This window comes from Phacochoerus africanus, chromosome 1, assembly GCF_016906955.1.
Source record: "Phacochoerus africanus isolate WHEZ1 chromosome 1, ROS_Pafr_v1, whole genome shotgun sequence".
In the NCBI taxonomy this organism is placed as follows: domain Eukaryota; kingdom Metazoa; phylum Chordata; class Mammalia; order Artiodactyla; family Suidae; genus Phacochoerus; species Phacochoerus africanus.
Window position 1 is genome coordinate 197,177,312 of NC_062544.1, and position 23,298 is coordinate 197,200,609.

At 38.3% G+C, this 23,298-nt stretch overlaps 1 protein-coding gene across 1 annotated transcript in view; it reads left to right on the top strand.

Moving 5' to 3' along the window:
- Positions 1-23,298, top strand: part of KCNMB2 (potassium calcium-activated channel subfamily M regulatory beta subunit 2) — a 252,089-nt gene that overhangs the window by 61,826 nt on the left and 166,965 nt on the right. The gene's annotated exons all lie outside the window — the stretch shown is intronic.

Here is a 23,298-nt window from a genome sequence, read left to right on the forward strand (position 1 = left end):
CCTTGAGTAGCCTTGGCAAAGAATGGAGGAGAGTAGCTGACTTGAAGGGTTCTCTGCCAGACTGAATTATTAGGCCTCTCTATAATTAATAACAGACTTCTGCATAATTTGTCCTCAACAGGCCCACTCACTGTCTTGATATGGTTGGGAGGAGGAGGGTGTGAGAAAGAAAGATCAAGGATAACATCCTGGTCATCAGTCACATGCATTAGCTGATAAGACAGAGGCCTGGAAAACAGAGTAAAAAGAATTTGGTAGATTAGAAAATATTGCCAATTGGGAGTAGGTTCAATATGTAGCTATAGGGTAACATGAAGTGAAACAGAGTGAGAGACCTCAAACAAGAATCATGTGTCCAGAACTTTCTTGTGTGTGGATCACCCACTATGTGCCTGACATAATCCCCATTGCTGGGAAAGATTTAGCAAAAAGAACAAACATGACCCAAATCCCCAGGAAATTTTTAGAGGATGTGACAGGAAAGTAACCAGCAATTATGACAAAGGAGGTCAGTGAAAAGTAAATGTTGGCACAGAACACTGCAGGACATTTAGGACAAGTGCCCACTTGACCCCTGGGTATTAAGAGGGGGAGCCTCCCCAGGGTGGGTAGCACATCTCAGTAGAGCCTGAAGGATGAAAAGAAGTCAGCCACGGGAAGAGTAGGAGGAAGCAGCATGTACAAGGGCCCTGTGTAATAGAGAGGCCTGCAGGGTAGGTAAATGACAGTACTTCAGTAGGATGAATTCGAAGTGAGTTGGACAAGGAGGTTTATAAGGCTCTCAGAGTTCAGTAAGCAACAAAGCCACCTGGAGGGCTTGTTAAAGCAAAGAGCCAGGCCTACTGCTGCTGAAACTCGGCCTCTATCCACCAGTGCCGGGCAGAAATTCGAAGACAGAGTTGCCTCTCTAAGTCATGCCATATTTGCAAAAAGGGCATATTGATCAGAGATTAGAACAAATGAGGAAAGTTCCTGAAAAACATCATATGCTAATAATCTTTAACCCACAGGCAACTGTGCTCAGGGTGGCTAATCTTTAGCTTATGGATGATTGTATTTAGGGTGCAATCAAGCCAGGAAGAAGGACAAGGACAGACTCTAAGCTGTTCAATTCTGAAGTATTCATTTCTAAAAGAAGCATAAGGAATACACTTTTCTCTTAGGTGTATAAGATGACTACATCATTATGGGTATCCCGTGAGAGGAGAGGGGACCAGGACCCTGTCCCAAGGATGTACTATTGTTTGTTGACTATTCCCCCTTGGTCTTTGCATTTCCTTCTTTCCCTGATAAGCAACTGTCTGAACCTGCCCCTTGGAAATCAGGAAAGGCCATGGAGGCTGAATGAGGCCCATTTCCTAAAAACAAGAAAAAGGGGACACAAAGAGGTTTTTGTGCCCAGGAGCCCCTCAGGGCCTGCTCAGTTTCACTACCCCCGCTTTGCGATGTTTGCATTTCAAACAAGCTCCTATTATATGTATATGTATAGCTGATTCACTTTGCTGTACACAGGAAACTAACACAACATTGTAAATCACTATACTCCAACAACATTTAAAAAACAAAAACAAAAACAAAAAAACAAGCTCCCATGTGATGCTGATGAAGCTGGTCTGTGGACCACCTACTAACAACTATTAATATGATGGAGGTGGGGATTGGAACACAACCCCCAAGTGGCCTTTATAGACAGCCTGGACTAGGGGGGTAGGAGTGGGGATGGAGAGATATGGAAACTGCAGAACTGACAGTTCTCAACAACCAACTGCAAAAGGAGGGTGATGGGGCGTTCTGAGCATGAAGTCAGAGGGACTGTGTTATTCCCTGAGATGGGGGAGGGAGGAGAGCAGAGTGGGGGCATAAAATGGCTTTTGGGTCTTGAGGATGGTGCTTAATGGATCAGATAAGTAAGATGTAATAATCAAGTGGATATTATTCCAAACATATATATCAAATGTACGTTACTTAAGAGCTAAAGGAAATTTAAAATTGGCTGGGGACAGAGGCTAAGGTCCTGGGAAGGTACAGTTTAGGGATTAGAGATAGAAATTAAAGCTGTAGAAATGGCCCAGAGTAGAGAACAAAAGCAGCAGCTGCAGAGAAAATCCTGAAATGAAAACAAAACAAAGCAAACAAAAGTAAAGAAATAAATAAACAAATGATTATTTGAGCAATGGGCAAAGAGAAAATCCAAAAAAAAAAAAAAGGAAACAAACAGAAAAGGTCAGAGAGGCAGCTAGAGGTACCCAAGAAATGCTCGGAATAGAGGAGAGTTTACAGAAGGAGGAAGTGCCTCTATAAAGGTGAGGACAAAGAGGACAGGGTCACTGACATCCACCAGCTTTAGAAATAAGAAGTATTGTGAAATTAGAGAGGACACAATGTTTTATGGATTTTTTAAAATGAACATAAAAAGTGTACGTGTAATTCACAGGTTTGGACTAACAAGATTTGATTTTTAAACTTAGAGAAACTCAGAAAATCTCATTTTAACTAATACCTGCTTGCATTCCTCTTACTAAATCATTCATCTGATTTGTTAGCAACTTATGATATTCATTTTGGAGTTACTTGCATTATGAGAAAGTCCAGATTTTAGTTCTGTTGCTGGCTAATTTATTTGATGCAAAGTAAATCATTTAATCTATCAGTTAGTAAAATTACTCAATTTGGTCAGATGCCTCTAAGGTCCTGGCTAGCCTAAGAATTCTGTAAACATGACACATTATACTGATAACTCTAATACATCAGCATATGATCAATCTTTTGTAAGGTTGATGAAAGCTTAGACATTATCAGATTCAACCCATCTTTTTTACTGATCAATAAAACAGGCCCTAAAATGTTTAATACCTTGACTACTGACAAGTCACTTTTTAAAACAAGATCCAAAGCTGGATTTAGGACCAGTACTACTTCCATTGCAGCATATGGCTCTTACAAGAGGTAAAGATGACATTAAGGATTGAACACAGAAACTCAGTGGTGAGTCATGTGTAAAAAAAGGGACAGTACAGTGGCAAAAGTAGGATGAGTTTCCTAGAAGAAAGATCTTTTGAATAAGTGTTAAAGAAATGTGAAACATATGGAATGGTTGAGGGAAAATGGGTAATAAATTAAGAAATCAAAAGACAGTAAGAATTGTGGATGGGGTATTTTATTGCATGCTTACACTAATGTTTTTGATTTAAAATGACTTTGGCAGTTCCTGTCGTGGCTCAATGGTTAACAAATCCAACTAGGAACCATGAGTTCTCAGGTTCGATCCCTGGCCTTGCTCAGCGGGTTAAGGATCCGGCATTGCCATGAGCTGTGGTGTAGGTCACAGACGCAGCTCTGATCCCGCGTTGCTGCGGTTCTGGCGTAGGCCGGCAGCTACGGCTCCGATTAGACCTCTAGCCTGGGAACCTCCATATGCCACAGGTATGGCCCTAGAAAAGGCAAATAAATAAATAAATAAATAAATAAATAAAAATGCCTTTGAACATCTTCAAACCGCTAGTTACAAAACTTCTTGTTCTTAAAGTATCCACATTTCAGCCCTACAACCAATGTTTCTCATTCTCGCAATGAAGGTATCTTGTTCTAGTTGAGAATTTATACATAAGATGGCCAAGATGGGGAATAAAGTAATTGCCATCATTGCTTTAGTTAGCATTAGTTCTTCCAAGTTTGCACAGAAAACACATGTGCATGTTCACATGTGTTAGGTTTCCAAGTTGATTTATCAACAAATACTAAAAAAAAAGTCTCATAATTTCTGAATATGAGTAATTTCCTTTTATGCTCTGGTATCTTAACACAATCCTTTAAAACCAGATTTTTCTTTTACAGCTTTAGTGAAAAGTGTAAATCAACATTCATGGTATTTGTGTTGCTACTCATCTTACAGGAATGCCATTTCTGTGGCAGTTCCAGGGTTCTCCTTTAATTTAAATTTGAATGTGGATATGGTAGGATACCCAGAGAACACAAAGCAAATAGAAGAACTTAAAAACATGGGTCCATACTATGAATAATTCTAAACAAACACGAAAAAATATTTTGAGGAGAAATAAAATTAGAGATAGTCACGGGAACTGGAGGCTCAAAGGGAAGTAAAAAGTGAAATAGACAAGAAAATTAAATTCAAATTTCTATAGAAAACAACAAACAGCATAAATGCTTTGGGAAAAATTGGCCTTCTTAGAGATTTTTAACCCAAGAAGAGTTCTACAGTTTCACTCTCAGAGTGGTAAAATATCATTTGATCTGTAAAGACATAGTGTTAAAGTGAAATCCTTAATTTTTTTCTTATTTGTTTATTAAAATAACCCTAAAATATATGGAGGGTTGGTTCTATAACCCCCATTTCATAGACGGAAATACTGAAGAAGAGAGTAAGTTTTCATGATGTGCCTACAGATTTATACAAATTATTTGTGAAGACAGAAAAAATTGGGACCTAGATATCTCCAACCTGTTTCTCTCTCACTAGAGCAGGCTGGAATGGATGACCTGAGGAGTAATTCAATTTTGTTTCCTAGAGAGAGTTTACAATTAGATGGACATCCATCTCTCTTACTGGGGAAATGCAGCATGGGGCAAGAGGAGGCAGTTATGTTTCATTTTTTTATTGTTTGTGTCCTTAAATATTGGTACTCTTTAAGATGATTTTTAGTGTGTGTGCTATATCCTAAAAGAAACATAGAAACAAATAAGAATTATCCAATTTTTATGATGCAGAATTAATTACTCCTAGGAATTTAGAATATTTGCTTCCAATAGTGTTAGTTTGTTTTTAAAAATCACCTTGTTATTCCAAAGAAATATTATTACCATTTTTATAAAGTCAAATGCTTTTAAAAATACAAGGGTGAAAGTTTTTAAATAACATGAAAGAAATCCACTGTTCAGAAGAAATCCCTGACATTAAGAAAACATCATTCATGGTACATTTCAAGCAAATATATACCTATAGAAAAATTATAGATAGAAAAATAGGTTTTCAATAAAATCAATTATTTTATAGATGGTATCTCTAAGTAAAAATAATAAATTTAATTTTATTTCCTATATAATAAGTAAGCAAAAATAAGAAAAAAATGATAACCAATATCAAATTATATTTCTACAAATTTAATTTCTTTTCCACATTAAAAAGAAATAAATCACTCCAAACGAGTTATATGAGTTGTATAAATTAACTGCATATAGCTTTTTATATGCTAATTATACCTTAATAAAGTGGGTTAAAAAATCAATGCCAGTAATACAAATTCATTACTTGTTTTGGTAAGGCTTTCTTCCTATTTAACCACCACTACACCATCATCATCATCATCACGAGTAATTATCATAAATATTGCTATTACTTAGGGCTCACTGTATTTCAGATACCATGCTAAGATTTTCTTTACATGAATTATTTTATTTTATCCTCAGAATGCATCTGACCACATAGGTATGCTGAACTATTCTCCCTAATGGTAGTCTAACCTCATCCTGTTTCATGAGAAACACAGACCAAGAACATGGCTAACAAAACAGGCCTATGGAGCCTCATTCTTGCATTCAGGGAACAAGCTAGGAGAGTTCTGACACCTTCTCTCACTTTCTTCATGCCTCTTTCTCACCTAAAATTCCCAAGTGAGAAAGAGGAGGTCAAGAGAAGGTAATCTGTGTGACTGATAAACAAAATTATTTTTGTAAAGCTAAACTTACTGAAAGAAAATCAGAAAGAGGTTTGGAAAAATCTCAGTGCCCCTGCCATTTTCCAATAATCCTAAAGTTTTGTAGCCCTTCCCTTATATATTTTTACTCTTTTCTGAATTAAGTCTCAGAGAATAAGCAGAGAGAATAAAAAATGGAATTCGAAATGAGATGTCTCCCAAAGGAAAGGAAGATACTTTTTTATTGCATGTGTATTACGTGGCAAACTCCTATTATCTCCTCCAAACTTATGGCAAGGTAAAAGTTATTTTCTCCACTTTTAAGAAATTGGGGCTATGGAAGATAAATTACTTGTCTAGGAACATGCAGCCAGTGATGGGTGGAACCAGGATTAAAACCTAGCTAAAGTCCATGTCCTAAAAAGTTTCTCTAATAGAGTGAGGATGCAATAGCCATCATTAATTCTCAGATAGCAATTACTGCAAAGCTACTATGTATCAAACACAGAGTAGGGTAGTACATGGCTCCTGGGTTCAAAGAGTTTATAGTCTGGTGGAAGACGAAGAGCTAGGTTAAAAGGCCTCATACACTATGCTCCACCCATTGCAGGTATTACAGATGTATTTAAAATATGGAACTGTTCTGGCCCTCTAAAAATAAAAGGGAGAAGTCACATGGACATTGAAATTCAGAGAACAGAGTATTCTCAAGCAGCCTCCTCAGCTATAGCCCAAGGGATAGAAAACTTAAAAAAAAAAAAAAAAAAAGACTAAGTGTGTTACTCTTGGTGAAAGATGTCTGGCAGGTAGAATTGTCAAAAATTTATAGAATGTAAATACCAAGAGGGATGGGAATGCTCTTGAACTTGCAATCAAGTTGGGAGTAATGGAATAAAGAAGACCATCTCTAAGACATTTTACTATGAAGATTTATTAAAGTATGAAAAAATCCTAGTCCCAAAGGCATCTCTGCTTGCAACAATTAAGGTAGAAAGATCTAGTCAATTCACAATTTTAAACGGAAATAAGGGTTGCAGAAAACATAAGTGAATTTTATCATCATCACCTCCAAACCGCATTTTTACTAAAGCTTCCAACCTCCTTCCTTGACCTTCTAAAAATACGAATTTGCATTTCTTGGATAATTTCTATTGAGTCTAAGAGTCATTTTCTTGTGGGAAAAGTGGATGCCTTCTGTTTCTCACAGGCAGAACCATGATTTCTTTTAAGGACAGAGAGAAGCTCTTTAACTGAGAGAATTCCCTCCTTCCCCACGCATGTTCTATCTCTCACCGAGAGCAGATGAATCATGGGGGAAGTTTTCTGGCAAAATAAAAGGAACAATGGTCATCATGTACTGAGTATCTGCCATGTCCTAAGTACTGTTGTAAGGGCTTTAATACATGTGTCATTTAATCTTCACAGCAACCCTAGGAGATAGGCATTCTTATTGACTCATTTTATGGATAAAGAAACCAAGGCTTCCATGGCGGAATGGTTATATATGCTCTAGTATATTCCTAAACTTAAATATTATGCAGCCCCTACAAAAAATATTTTCACAAAATTTTTGTGTACATGAGTTTATAATGAAAGTATATAAGAATTAAGTTCTCAATTTCCAATGTGCCACTGGAAAATATATTCCAAAATGCTAATAATAATTAGATTGGGTAATAGAATTATGGATGATTTTGTATACTTTTCTATACATAGCTTTTAAAAATTAAAAAAGTAACAAAAATAAAAATTTGGTTTTTAGAGGAAAAAGTTATATCCAGGAAGTACAACCAAAAAGTCATAGCATTTAAAATACAAGGACATTAATTTCTGGCTGGCAATACTTAGGATGGTTTCATGAAAAGATAACATTTGATGCAGACACTGAAAAATAAATAGGATTTAACACAGATCTAGACAGGAAACAAAGCAGAAGAGGGACACATTCCAAGCAGAGAAGGGTGGAGCAAGATTGATAAAAATTGGAGGCATGCTAAAGGAAGCTGAGAGAAAAGACCCAAAACAGATAAAAGCCAGTTTGAAAATGCTACAGCATACTTGGTTAAGGATTTTGCAGTTTGATAGACAATGTCAAACTTCTGAAGGTTTTTTGGTAGGGCAGTGCCATGATCAAAGAAATGCTTTAGACCTTCTTCTGTCAGGTTATATGCAGAAGGAATGGTAGATGCAAGGGAGTACAGACAGGAGGAATAATTAGAGAGTCATTGAACTAATTTAGGCCTAAGATCATAGGGCTAGAATTAGCCTGATGGCAGTGGAAATGACAAGGGAGGAAGAGATGGAGAAGTTCCCCTCTCCGCCTCTCCAGCCTAACTCCCCACTCCTGCTCCTCTTGTGCCATCCATTTCAGATACTCTGGCCTGTTCCTGGAAGGAGCTAAAGGACTTCTTGTCCAGGGTCCTGCTCCTTCAACCCTTCCCCTTCTGACACTTTTGTTCTTATTCCATCATTTGGGTTTCAGCCTAATTATTTCTTGCAGGAATATTGCCCTGGTCCTGTCAGCCAGTCTAGATTAGGTTTTCCTGTTTCACTTCCTATTAAGCACCCTGCACTTTTTTTTTCATTGTTTTTATCATAATCAGTAGCTAAAAGTAATATTTATTTTAAGTTTATGACATCAGTTACTATGTTAGATCCTTTAAAAGTATTAGCTCATTTAATTCTCAAAGTAAGTATTAATATTATCCACTATTTTCTAGGTAAGGAAACTAAAGATTAGAGAGGTAGTTATGGATTCCGGGAGTGACTGCTCTCACCTACCACATGTACTAGGTTACGAGCAGGGGGAGGTAATTTGATATGGTGACCATCAAAAGGAGCATGGAATCTAGAGCCAGACTGCTTGGGCTATTTTCTTAGCTCTGCCACTTACTAGGTGTAAGACCCCTGGCGCAAGTTCTTTAATTCCTCTTGATCTCAATTTCCCCATCTGTAAAATGGGGGGGGGGGAATATTATTGCCTCTCTCACAGAGTTCTTACAAGGATGAAATGAATTAATGACTTAGAACAAGATTGGCACATAATAAGTGTAACATATCTGAAAGTGATTATTAGTTGTATAATAATTTGTTAAAAACCTGTCCTCCCATCTCTTCGGAAAGAGGTAGAAACTGTGTTTATCATTGTACTGACAAGTGTCTAGCACAGTACCTGGCCACGGTGTTTGGCAAATATCTGAATGAATGTTTGGTAAATATTTGAATGAATGAATGAACAAATAGAAATCTTAGTTCAGAGAGCTTATCGAACAGCACCATCATGCACTTTAAAATTTATGATGCAGGTTTTTATTATTATTTTATTTAATTCTAACCACAAACTCAAAGAAGACAGTGAAGGAACTATCATCCTCACTGCTGAGTCTCAGAAAACTGTTAGCTTAAATTCATACAGCTAGTAAATAGTAGAGCCAAGAAGAACCCAGATCTCTGACTGCCTGAGGCCACAGGGTGCCTTAAAGGCAACCCAGGTGAGACTCACTGCATATGGGAAGTGAACCAATGGCCATTGACTGATGATGCTCTCCTGAGTTGCCCCAGGTCTGAGCCCTGGCCATTCTATGAATCCTAAAAACCTAACTACTGCCTCAGCTTTATTCTGTATCCCTGTTGGAGGCACTGATGGCCTTTCCTTGTCCAAGCATCTCTTACTGACCCCACTGCTCATCCCAAATCTAAGTGAAGTATCACAGACCAAGGCTAACACCAACCTAGAGTGCTTTAATTGGACTATATAACAAGGTAGAATTGAGAAAAAAGAAACTAAATGAGTTAACTGGGTTACAAGCCAGGTGAACCAGTAGAATGGTGGTCGCATTAACACAAATGGACAATATAGAAATAGTTTGTTTTAAAGAATATAGAATCTATTCAACATTAGACTTAAGTTTGGGATGTCAGTAAGGACCCTAAGTAAACAATGGATATCTAGCAATTAGATGTGGAATTAGGATTCAAAAGAGATGTCAATATAGAACTGTAGAGATCATCTATGACAAAGGAATGGAAGAAGCCAAAGAACCTTGATCCCGCACAACATTAGTGCAGGGCTTTTCAAACTGTGATATGTAGTATTCCTTAGAGAGGCATTAGAGTCCAGCCGCCTAGGCTTTGAACCTCAGCATAGGGCCACATTTATCTGATTTATATTGAATTTCAGCGTCAGAGTTTGCTTAATAAAATCAAATTTTGCAGCTAAAGAAATGTTTGAAGTACTGATTTAGTAGGTACTCTCTGTCCCTGTCCAACTACATCTGCTTCTTACAGCATCTCTGTCCCTGCACAGATAGAGACATGGCAGGGAAAAACTGTTAACTTGAATTTAGTTCTGATAGTGAACAAGCACTCAGCACCAGGGACTAACTGAATAATATTCATGTGACTCATGTGTGATTTAGAAAACACTTTGATGTTTAGGTCAGTTCCAATTCAATGAATTAGTTACAGGTTCAAACTGTTCACTAGGGTTTAATTAAATTAAAAAAAAACTTTCTCAGTTCAGAAAAAAATAAAAATAATAATGATTTGATTTAAGGCTCAGCAAATTTGTGTAATTCATTCCAAGTTTTCCCTCATGGTTTGCCTCTGCACCAACTATAGAGGAAAATGCCCTGTAAATATCTATGAATCAATGCTGGTGGACTATATTCAAGGCCTCCACTTAAAATGACATGTCAGAGCCATCTATGTCATGGGGTAAACCCCCAGCTAGCTCTTTCCTTTAGTGCTGGGCAAGACGTAGGTCTAGTTTCATAGGGAGAAGACCTGCCCGGCTCTCCTGAGAAGAGGTCCCAGATCACAGGATACCCAAAAGACAAGTGCATCACGGGGATGAGAAATTACATTAGACACAGCTGCCCCTTCAGAGCCTCAAGTTTCACATGGATTAGCACCTACTTGTTATTTCTCTCTAGGCCCAATTCCCAGATCTGTTAGTTCACCCAAGGCCCCTTATCCATAGGAGACATGAATTATGCCAGGGCAAATTTAAACTGCCACAAGCATTCAAGTAAGGGCAGATCCTGGCTTTCCTTCAGTCAAGCCTTAGAGAATTAAAAATAATAATAAAATCTGCTTCCAGTGTATCTATTTCTTTTTACCTCTTGAGTGGTTGATATCCAGCCCATGAAAACCTCAATTTTTAAAAAATGTTTCTCATTATTGCCTTGGTTTTATGAAAATACTCAAATTCATTTTGCAGCTGCAAAATGTCTTCGCTAAAACCTCTAACTAAAGAAAATGGTTGAATTCCCCTGTGGAAAATGTATGATGTTGCTAGAGTCAGTTTCCTCATTTTAAACATATTCATTGAGACATACGCCATTTATTCAGTGTGATCCATTTGACCTCTATGTTAGCAATTTACATAATACCTTGAATTGGTGATGGTGGGTCAGGGGCTTTCAAAAGAAATCATATAGCTTTCCATTGTCTAACTTATGCCAATAGCCTTACCAGGAACAAAGAGAACATGCTTCTGCAAAGGAGGCTATGTATTATTATGAGGCCTAGAAGAGTTTGAAATCGGGGAAAAGGGGTGGGGCCAAGACTCAGACAGCCTTGAGTTCAAATCCCAGCTCTTCACCTCCTTGGTAGGCAAACTTGAGCAAGTCATTTAACTTTTCTGAACCTGTTTCAAAATGGACTATCATGGAGTTCCCGTCGTGGCACAGTGGTTAACGAATCCGACTAGGAACCATGAGATTGCGGATTCGGTCCCTGCCCTTGCTCAGTGGGTTAACAATCCGGCATTGCCGTGAGCTGTGGTGTAGGTTGCAGATGCGGCTCGGATCCCGCGTTGCTGTGGCTCTGGTGTAGGCCGATGGCTACAGCTCCAATTGGACCCCTAGCCTGGGAATCTCCATATGCCGCGGGAGTGGCCCTAGAAATAGCAAAAAGACAAAAACAAAAAAACAAAATGGACTATCATGTGGATTAAAAGAGATACTATGATTACAGACCTGGCACATAGAATATGCTCAATACACCTGTGTTCACTTTCCACCTTGCTCAGATAAATCAGGGGTCATCTGTTCATGTCCCTCCAAGTATATTAGCTGCAAAAGGTAAAACTTTGACAGGACTTACCCTACAAAGTGAGACCTGAATTTATCCTAGGATAAATTCACTATGGAAAATGAAAAACTGTAGGAAAGTTTCTGTAAAGTTCTACTGCTGGCAATGTTCACTCAGGCAATATAAAGTATCTTGCAAAAAGCAAAGGGGACTTGGAATCAGAGAGACTTGAATTTGAACACCAGTTCTGCTACTGATTATATGTAAGACCTGAGCAAGACATTTAACATTTATAAGCATTTATTATTCATCTATAAAGTTAAAATTATAATAAAATCTTCCACTACAGTTGTGGGAAGGATGAAATAAGTTCCAGGCACATGGTATGCGTTCAACAAGTGGTCATTATTATCATAACTACAGTTACCTGACACTAGCCAATGATGCAATCCCAGATTATAAAAGCAATTTATAAATGCTTATGTCTCCTTTGTAAAATAGTTAAGTACTATTAATATCATCTTGTTGATTGCCTCATTGAGGTTTAAGGGCTTGAGTCAGCTACATTACTGACGAACTTTGAGATTTATTTTATTCTGCCTTTATTAAAAGCCTAAGCTTTTGAAGTGAGTAGAAAGCAAAGTTGCAATTCTTTATGTTTATTCATTATTGCTCTGAACTTCTGGTTATCTGGTAATATCTTCCTTTAAATATACAACTATGAAGAAAATCCAAGGTTAATTTATACTATGATATTTCATTAATTTTGCCTTAGAAAGTAGTTTGAAGTCTGAGTGAATGCCTTTGAATATCCATTTTGGGAGTTATTAATAGAATGTCCTAGGAGGACATTTTTATGTTCAGTCCAGATCTCTATCTGCAGACTGATGTTGAAATCCAAAACTCCTGGTCCTTTTTTTAAGGGATTTTAATGTTTGTTCTCCTAAGTACATCAGAAAAATAGTTCATTTTAATTTATTTTACTTTTATAATAACATTCTCCAGGAAACAACGTTTCCCCTAAATATTCAGCAACCTATTCAACTTTGTCCCTGAAAACCTTTTATTAACTTTCTCTCACCAGGGTGACCATTTGATTTACAGCTACAGGTGGAAAAGAACAGACCTGCAGCTGCTCATTATACTGCTCTATCTCCACCTGTATTTTATGAGCCATTTCAACCCTGATTATGCTAATGAGATAACATTGTATTTGAATAAGTTGCTGCTTCTCCAAGTCCAAGAACAACATTAGAGAGATAGCACCCAGTGCAATCAAATATTCTGTTCTTGTACTTCAGTCACTGATTTTTCAAAGAAAAGCCAAGAATATAAATTTTGATAGAGGAACAAAAGCAAAATTTGAAATTCAGAAAATGTTAAAGAGGTCAGCTGTAATTGTATGGAAGCAGCCAGTGTGAATCTCCTAGCCAATGTGTATGAATGCAAACTAACCATTTAGCTAGTTTCAATTAAGTAAATAAATAGCTTAGCCCTCAATTAACTGTGTAAGATCTTGCTCCAGGAGTTCTCTTATGGCTCAGAGGGTTAAGGACCTGGTGTTGCTACTGCAGTGGCTAGGGTCACTGCTGTAACGAGGGTTCATTCCCTGGCCTGGGAACTTCTATATGCCTCAGGTGCAGCAAATAAATAAATAATAAATTAAAATTTTTTAAAATACCTTTCTCCATATTTTAACATTTTCAGAATACATTCATGCTCATACTTTTAATGCAAGTGATTTTAGTGATTAGGTTGTTATCTGACTCATACAGCAACCCTCCCCTATCCCTGCCCCCATTCTTCTTCTAACATCCTCTTTTTTAAACACTCCTCTGTTGGATTCTGCACCAATTCTTAATGCTGAAAGAAGGGTTGAACACAAGGAGTCAAGAGCACTGGGCTTCCCACTGTGAATGCCAGACTCTATTCCCACTTGACCTTGTAAATAAATATTTCATGCAAAGGAAACCTGCAAAAGGAAATAATGATTCTGATATCCACTGACTAAAGTGCATTTAATCTATCATTTAACTTCCTACAATACAGAACACAAAACGTAGAATACATGTGGTCAAATACTGGTATATTAGACTCACTTCTAAGATTAGAGGATAAGGTTAGATGATTGTGATCTAGAAATATTATCAGTGGATTACAATCTAAAACTATAGAAACAACTGATGAGATTGTGCAAGTGCCCAGTTCAGGGTATGATTCCAATGAATTGAAGAAATATTAGGAGATGCAACTGCAAAAAGACCCTTTAGGAACAAATACAATGGACTCTACTATAAGAGGCCATTTTATGGCTTTTGTATTAAGGAGCACACATAGTCTCCTGGGATTGGGGAAAAGGAAAATCATGCTAGAGAAAAGGAAATGTTCAAATGCCCGTCTTTTGAAAAATTCTAGCTTATTTCCCTGAACAGAATACTTCTGACTGTGTCTATTTTTAAAGTATTATATTTATATGTAAGAAAACACATTCAGTTTTAAATTGCCCATAGCCCAAAAATGTGGACCAATTTCACTATGAGACCTCTTCTCTACTTAAATAACTTCTGCTCACATGATCTCAGAAATAAAATATTCATTTGTTTAACTGAAGTAAATTTAATTAAATTAAATGTATGCAATGAATGTTTTCATTCAGAACACTCATTTTTTGCTAATATCTTTTAAATCTCCTAATTATTTACATCATAAACCCAGGCTCCTTATTACAAGTTCCAGTTAGCTTTCCAAACTTCTATTCTTTGACTTCCTTTCTGCATTTTCAGTATCAGACATATTGAATTACTATTTTCTACAGAATGTCTTAAATTTTCCTACACTTGTACGTATGTTCACACCAATTTTCCTGAATTTGTTTCTTTTTTAATAAATAGTAGGTTCTGTGGTATAGAGCAAGCAAGGATGAACTGAAAGCAGTTCTATAGGAAAAATTAAAAGGGACAGAAAGAATAATCTTGCTTGATGTGAGGTGGTGTATAAAGGGCAAATTCTTATCTAAAGTCCAGTTGGAGGGGCTGGGTCAAGTTCAAAGTCAAGACCCTGTCTGTAGAGTCTGACTTTGTCAGGGAGATGATGGGAGGTTTGGGAAGCAAAAGACATTGAAATCACATTGGGACTCTCTGTCATGAATCAGAGAGAAGTCCAGAAAAACATAAATAGTGTCCTGTTCTGAGGAATACAGCTACTAATATTCTAAGATCATAGTCATCTTTGTACTTCGTTATGAAACATTTATTGAGCAGCTGCTATGTGAAAAGTGTCAATGAAAAAATCAGTTGATCTAATAAGAAAGAGACAAAAAATTTTATTTGATCTAAATTTGAGGATTATAACCTAGGAAGAGCATCTCAGAAGGTGCTAAGAACTGTTCTGTCCAGTAGAAGTCAAGGTACACTTATATAAGTTTTTTGAGACAGACGGCAGTACATAAAATGATATATTACTGACATTTTACATAATCCAGATCTAAGCATCAATGTGGCCCTTACAAGATCAAGAAGGAATGCTATTTTTTAAGAAGCTGTCTTCATGCTAGGAGAATGTTGTTCTTTACGGTTAAGCAGGTATTCCTGACAATGAGGGAGGTTTGGTTGACACATAATGCAGATACACAATGCACAGAGAGAGAAGGAAGGAGGCCAGAGACCAGAGAAAACTTTTCATGTGTAAATTTTTCTTGTCTTTGCATAAAATATGAATTCTTACTTCACAAAAGCTTTTTGCTAGCCACTGACACACAAAGATCAATAAGACAAACTATTTGACCTGCAAGAAATAAGCAAAAAACACAAATATTTTAAGAAGTGAAAGAGGAGTTCACTTCTTAAAAGGAGTTCATGGTGCAGCGGAAACAAATCCAATTAGGAACAATGCGGTGGTGGGTTCCATCCCGGCCTCACTCAGTGGGTTAAGGATCCAGCGTTGCCATGAGCTGTGGTGTAGGTCGCAGATGTGGCTCGGATCCCGCATTGCTGTGGCTGTGGCATAGGTGAGCGGCTACAGACAGCTCTGATTGGACCCCTAGCCTGGGAACCTCCATATGCTGTGGGTGTGGCCCTGAAAGGACAAAAAAAGCCAAAAAAAAAAGAAAGAAATGAATGAAAGGCCAAGAAGGAGAAGTGGTGAGGGTGTAAACTGAACCCCCTCAGGACGTTTCAGCTCATATAGAGTAAACAAAATGTTTTATATACTTCTGTACCCTTCAAGGGCAATTCTGTGTTACAAATCAGTACACAGTAACTAGCATGTATGGATAATGGTTCTGAGAAATCTAAAAAGATGAGATAATGTTTAATATACTCCCAGTGTTACCAGGCATTACCAACAGACTCACATTTATAATTATACTTCAATATAGTTCTGAGTCTCCAGGCTAAGATCTAACCCTATCCTAGTGTCCATCATATGGCTTCTCTCCTCACCTTGCTTCCATGCATGAATGACCACAAAAATCTACTTTCCTGAAATTGCTTTAAGAGACTCTCTGCTACCATCGAACCATTTGTGTCCACATGAGCACCAGGGCAAGCAAGGAGGTGTCAAAGGATAGGATTTAGTTCCCTCCTTCCCTGACAATTTCCATCAACACTTTCCTAGAATACACTGCCAATTAAACCTACAATCTAAGTTAAAATGTATGTTTGAACACAAAACCAATTTCAAAATAAGTGTCTTAGCACCCTCTTACAACAAGATTATCACCCCTGCAGAGTTCCCCTGTAGTATTATCATTAATGCCAAGATCATGGATATTGAGATCTTTTGATTACAGCCACAGAGAATGATTCCTTCCAAACTCTTCCCTATACTTTTTCACCTGGACCCCAACCAGGCTTAGGGTAGGTCTGTAATATCACAAATTCTTTCTTCAAAACAGTTGTGCCAGGCTCTGGTCCTTAGAGCTATACTGTGGGCTTCGGATACCAGTTTACAGTAAACCCAAGGAAATGACAGGGACACAGACATTCTGCCATTTCCTCCACCCTTCTGCTGCCCTTCTTTCTTATCTTCACATTGTCAGATACAAAATGGAAGCTATTATATGTATCAGTAGATGCAAATTGATGTGGAGGATGGGGCCTGAGCTTCAGATCTGCCAAGGAGTACATTCCATAACATTAGTGACCTCTGCTCTAAGGTCAGAAATGATGGAATACTTTTTAGGAATATTTCATGACAGCCTAACCAGCTTTCATGTTTTAAGAAACAAATTCCAAGTATCCGGAACACCTTCTTCTTTAGAACTGCTAGTGCCTGAGTCTTAGAAGCACTAAGAATCAAACCAAAAAATTTAATAGAACTAAAGAGCATCCCTAAGACAGAGGAAGTGTTTCTACTGTCTCCTGATGGAAGTCTACCTCTCAAAAAAATTCAGATAACTGAACTTCAAGAAAGGCTGATACCTCTATGCTCTCCTTAACATGGTCTTTGGAAGTGAAAATTACTTCTCACTCATTACCCAACCCCCTTGGCTGTCTTCCCACTTGAGTTTCATTCCTCTCTGTGACTGATAAACCTCTCAGCACCTTCATAGATTTCTGGTAAAGATGTCATTCATGGTGGTGCTTCCTGTCTAACACAAACCAAAAAGGGGCTGACAAGTTATTAGTATTGTCAGTCAAGGCTGCACTGGGAAAAGAGATCAGGGCACTCATGCTTCTTAGCCTGTATGCATTCACCCCACAATCCACAACAAGCCAACAAAATTACTCAACTTCTGCCTGTCCAGCTGGCATTCCTTGATTCCCTTTTGCTGTTGTGTTTAGGCACGAATAGCACATGGTGGTCTCAATCAAGAGTTACAAGAACAGAGATCTGGTTGAGGCAAAAAAAAGGCATTTATTTGGGGCTTCTTGGGTCTGCAGCCCAGGAGACACAGATTCAAGAAGCACGTGAATTGTGTTCTGCTGGACTATTAAATGGGGGAAACAATAAAGGCAAAAAAAAGATGCAAAGTCACATAAATTATATTGTTGAGAGCCACACAGGAAGTCCAAGGTCACATAAATTATAAATTGTTCATCAAGAATTAAGATTGGACAAAAAAAAAAAAAAAGGAGTTCCCATCGTGGCACAGTGGTTAACAAATCCGACTAGGAACCATAAGGTTGCAGGTTTGGTCCCTGCCCTTGCTCAGTGGGTTAACGATCCGGTGTTGCCCTGAGCTATTGTGTAGGTTGCAGACGCGGCTCGGATCCCACGTTGCTGTGGCTCTGGCGTGACGCGGCTCGGATCCCACGTTGCTGTGGCTCTGGCGTAGGCCGGTGGCTGCAGCTCCGATTTGACCCCCAGCCTGGGAACCTCCATATGCTGAGGGAGCGGCCCAAGAAATAGCAAAAAAAAGAAGACAAAAAAGAAAAAAAAAAGAATTAAGATTGGAGGGAGTTCGCTTTATGGCACAGTGGAAACCAATCTGACCAGTATCTATGAGGATGAGGGTTCAGTCCCTGGCCTCACTCAATGGGTCGGGGATCTGGCATTGCCATGAGCTAGAGTGTAGATCACAGATGTGGCTCAGATCATGAGTTGCTGTGGCTATGGCTGTGGGCAACAGCTGTTGCTCCAATTCGACCCCTAGCCTGGGAACTTCCATATGCCATGGGTATGGCCTTAAAAAGCAAAAAAAAAAAAAAAGGAATTAAGATTAGAGCTAGTGGAGTTCCCATAGTGGCTAAGCGGTAACAAATCCATGAGGACGTGGGTTCGATCCCTGGCCTCAGTCAGTTGGTTAAGGACCCAGCACTGCCATGAGCTGTGGTATAGGTCACAGAAAAGACTCGCATCTGGCATTGTTGTGGCTGTGGCATAGGCCAGCAGCTACAGCTGATTCAACCTCTAGCCTGGGAAATTCCATATGCCACAAGTGTGGCCGTAAAAAAAAAAAAAAAAAAAAAAAAAAAAAACAGAAAAAAAAGGTTGGAGCTGGCAAGAAATAAGAGTACTTGTGAAGCAGGGATTTTTTGGGATTTGAAATGGTTACACAGCTATGAAGCTGGGAGGTAAGGACTTCAAAACTACAAGTTTGCAGCTAGCAGCTGCTATTAGATATTGTTTTGAAAATGGCTGGTGATATCCCTGAGTTTGATACAGTTCAAAAATTCAACTTCTCAATGATGCAGTAATGTATCTGAAACCTCATCCGCAATGGCCACCCAGCTCCACTTTGGATGCCTGAACCATAGTTACTTTGATTTTTGAATGATCTTACATGTCATCAGTGGACACAGAAGGATGGAGGGATGGGTGGATAATGACCCCAAACTAGAGCCAGGGTATTTAAAGAATGAGAAAGGGAAACTCACATTCAGATATGCTCTTTGTTGCAATTCATATTAAAAAGTTTATGATCAAAGGTGGGACTAAAGCTACCAACTAAAATTCAACTTGTGGATTTCAGCTTCTTTTACTACTCCTTTGGCTAATAATTGGGCTTTACTAAGAGTCAACAGTTTTAATATCATACCCAATTCATATAAGCATACTAGATCTAGTTCTTACTTCTTCAATGAAGAAAACCGATTCTAGCCACAGCTTCATGTCATGCATGGTTTCCAGCTTTGCCTAGAAAAGTTTTTCTTTTAAAACAAAAATATGGCCTCCTTAATTTGCATTCACTTCAACAGGTTGACAGTGCAACAGGTTTGGGAACATTTTAACTGAAGTCATGAATTATTCTGTATCATCTTGGAGGCAAGACTTTGTTATTCTGATGCTTTTGTTTCCTTGGGAAAACAAAATAGCATGATGCCTTAGGCAATGCACACATCTCAAAACAGAGGTTCAAAACAGGGGGCCCTGTCTGTTGGGTGTGTCTCTCTGCCGTTACAACAACACTGCACCCAGAGTACCTACACCCAGGGGAAAAAAGCAGCATACACCCTGGATCAAACTAAGGCCCAGAATTTGGTCTTGTACCCCTGGATCAAACTAAGGCCCAGAATTTGGTCCACTGGTGCAAAACTCCTCAAGAGCCAAAGTGAATGCTGAAATGTTTAAGTCAAGATGAGGGTAACTGAGATTAAATTTATGGACCATCTATGACTCCACAGGCCTTTATTTATTTGAACTGGTGAACTTTAATGAACAGGCTTTTGAGGTGGGAGGGCTTCGTCTCGTCAGGTCTGGCTGAAACAAGAGAGATGGAGGCAGTGGAGGGAACAGTAGTACAAATCTGAGCCCAGTGAAGAGGAAAAGTTACCCCTCTCCTGCCCTGGGGAGTATATTAAGGCTCCTAGACTACAGTGACCAAAGGAATTGATCTGTTTTGGTGTATGATTTTTCAGCTTTGGGACACAGCAGCGAACAGTACCTTAAACAAGATAGTGCTCTTTTTCAGGAGAAAGTCTGGAGAAGGCCAACGGTACCTATGGACAAAACCATGATTGAGCAAATCCTCAAAAATCCAGGAGATGAACCAAAAAAATCCCTCGAGCTGGGGAGAGTTAAGAGCCACCACAACTTGGAGACAAAATACTGATTTGTTTGTTTCCTACCAATAGGCTGGTGAGGCCTGAGGACACAAAGGTTGCTAAAAGAAGTTTCTAACAGACATGGATGACAGTTTTCAATTGTTAGGATATCCCTTACATGGGCACATATAAAAAACATACACATGTGCAAAAACATACATTCTTCACAATGAGCTCAGTTTTCACATCAGGCAGAGGGAAAAGCAAAACACAGTTATCTGAGAGGCTCCATTTCATATTCTATAAATTAACAGAAATATCATTTGGCATCCTGTAGTATTCCCCATACCAGGTTCTCATTGACTACAACACAGTTCTGCTTGGTGTCCTTCTTCAAAATTCCTTTTTTACTCAGGCTATGAGATCAAATCAGAGATCTGGAAAACTTTACATTCATACATCCTGTGTCTCTTTCACATACCAATCATCCACCCTTGAGTCCATATGGCCACATTTAAACATTTATACTTTGGCATAAAATTTTACCATATTGTCATTAAAAAAAATCACTGTGTGGTAAATGTTTTATTACTATAATTAAATACTTCAATTACTTTTCCATTATCTACAAATTCATAGCCATTATTACCAAAAATAATTGTTAGTGCTAGAGTTTCATGATTTTGTTGACATCACTGTTTTTGAGACGCAGAAAGGATCTGTACACCTTATACAGCTGTACATCTCATATAGCTTATGGTTTGTTCATTTTTACTAAACTACAGTAATATTGAACTTCAGGTTTTAAATTAGCCATAATAAATAATTCATTGTTTTGAGTATTTGATGTGATCAGAATCTGTGACTCAAATACGACAATAAATCTGTGTCTCATTTCTTCCCAATTTTCCAACCCCAAGCCAGGGAGTCGCAGCAAATTACTTCTTACACAAAATGTCCCTTTGATTTAAATGAATTATGTTTTTCAGAGGTATCACTGAAAATGCAAATAGAGAGACACATTTCCTAATTAATTGCCTTGTGAGATCATTGTGTATTGGGACTTTAAAATATACATGATCAGAAAGAAAATGTTCACTCCCTCTGCTTCTTGGTACCTTGAAGCTTTTAGTATGGTATTCATCTTCAGGTGGAATAAACAGGCAGAATATGTCTAGCAATTCAAGGGAGCCATCTGAGCCCTTTCTAAGAACCATCTTTCTCTATCATCAGGGTCTCTTCTGAGTATTGTTTTTCTTTTCCTGAGGTCAGGATTTTCTTGTGACGCAGGGGTGGGCAGAATTATCTTATGACACAGGGATGCTTTGGAGAAAGACAACTCATGACATGGCATTGATAGAGGAAAGGTGAGCAGATCCTTCACCAATATCTAATATCTGTTAAAGGTGACTTAATGTCATTGCTCTTTAGTCTCCTCATCTCTACATGAAATTACAGAACAAGAAAATTTCTGTGGTCCCATACCATCTGATTCTAATATTCTATGTGTCAGTGAAGGCAAATAACCTATCATAAGTAAAATGAAGATCACACAGGAGAGATTATGAAGAAACCACTAACAAATTCACAGCTGGAAACTGGGGACACTAGTCAGTTACAAGGATGATAGAAGAAGCCTGGGTTAATGAGGAACTCTGCCTATGGTGGTTATTTTCTAGCTCTGATATACCATTAGTCCTTCTTCCTAACATCTTACTGGGCATTCTATTTAGATGTTCTATAAGATGGATTTTAAACTTTTGATGCCCTGCAGTGATTTCAGTATCTCTGTTGATTCTGCTCCTCATACTGTCTCTGTTTTTACAGAGGGTTCCCAGCACCCTCTTAGCCACACAAGTGTTTTTGTTTTTTTTTTTTTGTCTTTTTAGGGCCATGCCCATAGCATATGGAGGTTCTCAAACTAGGTGTCAAATTGGCGCTGCAGCCGCTGGCATACACCATAGCTACAGCAACACGGTCTGAGCAACAGCTGAGACCTACACCACAGCCATGGCAATGCTGGATCCTTAACCCACTGAGGGAGGCCAGGGATCAAAAGCTGCATCTTCATGGATGCTAGTCAGATTCATTTCTGCTGAGCCACTATGGGACTTTGTAGCCACACTGCTTTGAAATGTATTAGAATCCTCTGTATTTCTGGAAACTCATCCAAACATGGCATGATCCTGCCAGTTTTATTTCCATCATTCATTGCAGATGTGCCCTTTCCACTATCAGCACCTCATTCAGACCTCATTGTGGATTTCCACAATACCTAACTTAACTCTTCACCTTTTCCTTCTTTCATGCAGAACAGTCTGTAAATGGCCACTAGAGTTATTTTGCAAAGGACAGGTCAGAGCCTATTATTCTTAAAAACATTCAATGGTGCCCCTTAGCCTCCACATAAAATTCAAGCTCCCTAGACTGCTTTTGATTCCCATGACCTGATTTCACTAAAACTTTTGTTTCCCATCATCCTTTCTTTATATTTTTCCTGTTCTTATTCTCTGTCTAGATAGCTTTTACCATTATCTCTACATATCTAGATCTTATGTGAAGGCACCAATCAAATGCCACCTCTTCTCTAAAGCTTTTTCATGTCCTCCTGCTGGAGGCAATCTATTCTACCTCCAAACACCTACAGTGTTTAATCTACACCTCTATTATGTCAATTCTCACTTTTTCTGTTAAAATATTTTTTAAGAAAACACCTTTGGCAAGAATTTAAATTCCTTGAGCAACTAATGTAGTGCCTTGTATATATTATGGCCCCAATTTATATGTAGGTTTAAGTTATTAAGTGTTTCATTAGAGGAGACAGAAAGAAAATTATGTTTCCTCCTAGAAGTGTATTGGAAAGAAGATATGAATTAGAGGAATGGTTTACATGGGCTGTTCTGGTATAAACTAACAAACTGTTGTAGAACCCCTTCCATACAAGCCTCCTAAAATGATATTAGTCATTTATTTATGACCCTTTCCAAGATTCAAGTTGTTGGTCAGATGCTTTTTTTAATTTTTGTGCATCCAAGTAGCATCTTAAAATATTCTTTGCTATTTATGACAAAAGCAAAGCAAATTTTTTTTTCTTTTTTTGATGCCCCACCCACATGGAGTTCCTGGGCCAGGGATCAGATATGAACTGCAGTTGTAACATACACAGCAGTTGCAGCAATGCTGGA